Source organism: Trichechus manatus, unplaced genomic scaffold, assembly GCF_000243295.1.
Source record: "Trichechus manatus latirostris isolate Lorelei unplaced genomic scaffold, TriManLat1.0 scaffold00031, whole genome shotgun sequence".
Classification (NCBI taxonomy): domain Eukaryota; kingdom Metazoa; phylum Chordata; class Mammalia; order Sirenia; family Trichechidae; genus Trichechus; species Trichechus manatus.
In genome coordinates, this window is record NW_004443967.1 from 12,785,255 (window position 1) to 12,790,332 (window position 5,078).

Here is a 5,078-nt window from a genome sequence, read left to right on the forward strand (position 1 = left end):
GCTGGTCAGTGGCACCGGAAGATGCTCTGGATGGGTGGAAGTTTCCTACCCGGGCACTTGGGGGTCAGTGTGTGATGAAGGCTGGGGTCTGAAGGAGGCACACGTCGTGTGCAGGCAGCTTGGGTGTGGACAGGAGGTGTCTGCCCCGAAGGGCGCCCACTTTGTCCCCGTCTTGGGGAAGATTCTTCTGGACAATGTGCAGTGCAGTGGTGAGGAGCAGCACCTGGCCCTGTGTGCCCACTACACCTGGTTCACTCACACTGTGGTCACTTGTCCCTCTGAAATGGGATCCCTTGCTCACATGCCCTAAACAAGATTAGAAATCCATTTCGAGAAACAGACATCTCTCTTTTATTTAGTTGGTAGATGTCCATTTGAAGTGGCTTTTCACTTCACTTTTGTTAATGGGGCTTCTCCTTGGCCTCTAACTGCTAAACTAACATTTCCATAAGTCATGTTTCCTAGATGGACAACGTTACCCAGGTATGGACAAACAATCCCTTAAGAAAGAAGGCAAATCCTCCCAATTATAACAAATAGAAAAGACAAATAAAATAAGGAAAGCTACAAAGGCTGTTCCTGTATTGTGGGCGATGAGGATTATGTGACCAAGAGCCAGCATAAATTGAGCTATTATCGTGCACTAATGTATTCATATATAGGAAATCTGGCTAACCTCAGAGAGCTAGGCCCCAGTGTCTCTCCTCCTTGTATCTCCCCAGGGGCCTGGATGGAGGCGAGGCTGGTGAACGGCATGGGGAGGTGCTCAGGCCGCGTGGAGGTCCTCGTCCAGGGCACGTGGGGGACCGTGTGTGACGACCTCTGGGACCTGGCTGATGCCACCGTCGTGTGCCGCCAACTACAGTGTGGCCAGGCTGTGGCAGCCCCCACAGGGGCCCACTTTGGGGCGGGCTCTGGGCAGATCCTACTGGACGACGTGCAGTGTGTGGGCAGCGAGAGCCACCTGGGAAAGTGCATGCACAGGGGCCAGGCCGGGCTCAACTGTGGGCACCTAGAGGATGCCAGTGTCACCTGTGTAGGTGAGGGCCTGTCACCTTAACACGAGGTCACTTCTTTCTTTCCCTTCAGACAATACTCAATAACTTATTTTAGTAAGTATATTACAAACAGCACTGTAGACTTTGGCATATTGTTTTCTTTTTACCATCAGGTGCTGACGACTCACCAGGCCCCACTCCAACCATGGAGCCGGAAGCTGCCACCCCATCCTACACACCATCAGGTGGGGCCAATGTTTGCTTGGTTCACTGACTTTGTAGCTTCTCCCCATAAGATTCCTTTTTTAACCATGGTAGCAGGGCTCCTCCATCGTACAGCTTCATCTGCGCAGGGTGAGGAGCCATCAACTGCCCAAGATGTCTCCCACCTTTGTGCCCTTCCAGACAATTAATCCAGCATTTGTAGCTCTCATTGAGTAATATGTTTTAATACGATCTGTAGATACCAGCACGTTGATCTTTTCCAACCATCAGGTGATGACGATTCGCGAGTCTCCACCTCCACCACAGAACCTATGGATGCCCCCCCAACACACACACTTCCAGGTTAGTCAGCTCTTTTCTTGGAGCTTTCATTTTCTAGTTTTATCTAGTGATTCTCAATGTGGGGTGAAAGTAGCTTTTACAATTTGGGCAAGACGCTTCTTCATAGTGCAAGTCTGCCCAGAGCGTTGCATGACCTTGAATATTTCAGGCCCCATCACCAACTACTTGCCGGCATCCCCCAGAATCATGGGACAACCAGAAACAGCCCCTATTCCCACATTCCCAAAGTTCCCTGGAGTTCTGCTCGGTTCCGGCTGTGGTGGAGGCCTCCGTGGCTCCCAGGGGAAATGGGGTGTGTAAGCTGGCAATGAAAAAACCAGGGGAGCAGAAGAGTTTGGAGTGTGATCCCCTCCCCGTGGCCTGCAGCTGCTGAAAAGGTCTATCCTTTGCCTTCCTGTGGTTATCTTTAGGAAGATTGTTTGTTGTTGAAATGATTCAAAAGCTCAGAAAGCATGGGTAATAGTTAAAACTGAATCACATTTCAATGAGAATTTGTAATAGTCTAAAAATACTTTATATAACCGTGTTTGGGTTAAATTTCTCCAGGTCTTGATCTTATAGGTATGGAAGCTTTTTTAGAGAAATATAGAGGTGGCTGTGAACACTTTGGAGGGAAGAAAGGACAGGTTAGTAATATGCAGAAGGAGGCCATTCCTAACTCATGCGTGCTGTGAGCAAAAGAACTGGGAAGTTGGTCCCCTAAGCTAGGGGATATCATGGCCCCTGAGCCCTGGGAAAAAGAACTGATGGGAGACTGCCCCATGATGGTGGTGTTCACAGAGTTTACTCTTCTTCAGCTGGCTGGTACCACCTCTCCACCTGCCTTACTAGTACTCTTGGCAAGTTGCATAGTTTTACAAATTTAGTTAACTTCTTTGGACAAATTTGCTGCAAAAGACTTCTTTAAAGTGTTGAAAAGTGAAGATGTCACTCTGAGGACCAAGGTGCACCTGACCCAAGCCATGATATTTTCAGTTGCCTCGTATGCATGAGAAAGCCAGACAATGACTAAGGAAGACCAAAGAAGAACTGATGTCTTTGAATTATGGTGTTGGCAAAGAATATTAAATATACCATGGACTGCCAGAAGAACGAGCAAATCTATCTTGGAAGAAGTACAGCTACAGTGCTCCTTGGGAGTGAGGATAGCAAGACTTCATCTCATGTACTTTGAACATGTTATCAGGAGGGGAGGGACCAGTCCCTGGAGAAGGACATCATGCTTGGTAGGGTAGAGGGTCATGGAAAAAGAGGAAGACCCTCAACCAGATGGATTGACACAGTGGCTGCTACAATGGATTCAGGCATAGCAATGATTGTGAAGATAGCAAAGGACAGGGCAGTATTTCTTTCTGTTGTACATAGGGTCACTACTAGTCAGAACTGGCTTGACAGCACCTAACAACAACAACAGTTAACTTCTACTTGGCACTATGGGCCCACTCAAAAATGAAAACAATTAGTTGATTTCCTTGTTTATTCCACACAAATGGCCAGTGTGAGGGTATCATTGCTAATTCGGTGAACTTAGTTTCATAATGATATGGCCAGTGGATTATGTGGATTGGCATTTTCTAAGGCAAAAAGAAAAGAAAGAACTGCTGGAAGCTCTCCACCTGCCTCATCGTGCTCAAGCAACAGAGAGTCCAGATAAATTCACCTAACAAGTAGATGGAAACTGCTTTGCTCAGGAACTTGTTTGAATGTCCTGTCTTGATGCCTCTAAACAGCTGAGTATTTCCTGAAATGGAAAGAAGTGTGTTAGCAGAGAACCTCCAGAACTGGTGTGGGACTTTTTTAAGAGCTGATGCCTGGGTGGTAGCAAACGGTTAATGCACTCAGCTGCTAACAGAAAGGTTGGAGGTTTAAGTCCACCCAGAGGAGCCTTGGAAGAAAGGCCTGATGATCTACTTCCTATTGAAAAAATCAGCCATGGACAACCCCTATAGAGCACAGTTCTATTCTGACACACAGGGGGTTGTCATGAGTCAGAATCTTACAGCAACTGGTTGGTTTTATGTGCCAGCCAATGGAATTATTGTAAAGGCACTAGAATTCTCCATTTTACAATGTTGGGCAATGAGATTGGCAGATGTGGGCTCCTACTTGTGTGATTATTTGTCTCTGCAGAAGGCCTGGCAAGAGCAGACAGGGGTCTTTGGCCATAAAGCTGAGATTGTTTGTGTTTACAAATATGGTCCTCTCCTAAGTGGAGTAGGAGGAGTTGAGAAGTGATGGTGCCTACTCTGTGTTTGTTCACATCCCCACGTCGTGCATGGCTGCCAGCTGGGCCCTCCACCACCCTGCCAGCCTCCACCCAGCACCCTCACCAGTTGGTCGGCTTCACTCTGAGTTTGCTCAGGCTTGCTCTTGGGGCATCAAGGAAAGGGAACTAATATCGATGGAGCTACTTCTAATAAAATAAAACAGGGCCTGGGTATGCCATCTGTGAAATGAGTATTTTAAGAACAGTAGTGGTCATTAACCTGGTTGAAGCATGGAAGATGTCTTTTTAGGTGCTATCTAATAAATGTCCACACATTTATATTTTGTTTTTAAAGTTTTTCTTCTTGTAAATCGGAAAGTCAACTTAAATTTCTCTCCTACAGGTAAAAAGCTTGACTGTTTTGGGTATGGTCATGATAATGACTCAGCTCTAAAGAAACTATCCGAAGTGTTTTGGGTCTTAGAATGGTGCCTTGTGGAGATTCTTTTTGTTTTGACTTTTTTATTTCCTAGTGTATTTATTGTTACTTTCATGACAAAAGTGGCTGGTGGTGACTTATCTGTGGTGTTCCATATAGTTTGGGTCTTATCAGAGTCATCACTGACCACAGCCCCTGAGACCGTGACTCCTCCTCCTGCAGGTATGGGAAGATGTTTCTGAGAAAATATGGTCTACTGGATACAGATCATGTATGTATGAGCCCAAACTAATGGGAACCCACAAGCAGAGAAGGAGATGGGCTGTTGTGACAGGAGGAACATGATCTTCAGGTCCAGACAAACCTGGATGCCTGCCACTGACTAGCTGTGGGATCTTGGGCAAGTCACTTGACCTCTAGAGTCTCCATTTTCTCATCTACAAAATAGGGATTTATTACCTACAACAGGGGATGAGATGAGAGAATGTAAATAAAGGGACACTCAATAGGGAGCCCTGCAAATAGCTCACTTTCAACCAGTGTCAGTTCTCTTCCCTCAGCTCTGGCCTACATGGTAAATCTATAAATAAGAGTTGTGATATTTAACAGATCACAGAACTTCAAGGCTAATATTGATACACAAGCATTCTGGATAACAATCAACTATTATCAACAGATATATGACCTAGCATCATATTTTTGTCTCTAAGTTTCATTCCAAGGGTCTATTTTATGGGTTCTATCACCTTCTTAGTAACATTATTTGGTCCTTCCATAAACCATCTTATATGGAGAATTCATGGTAGACCTACCTTTTAGTAAGAGACAGTATAGGAAAGTCCTGTTGTCAATGGAAATCAAAGATGGC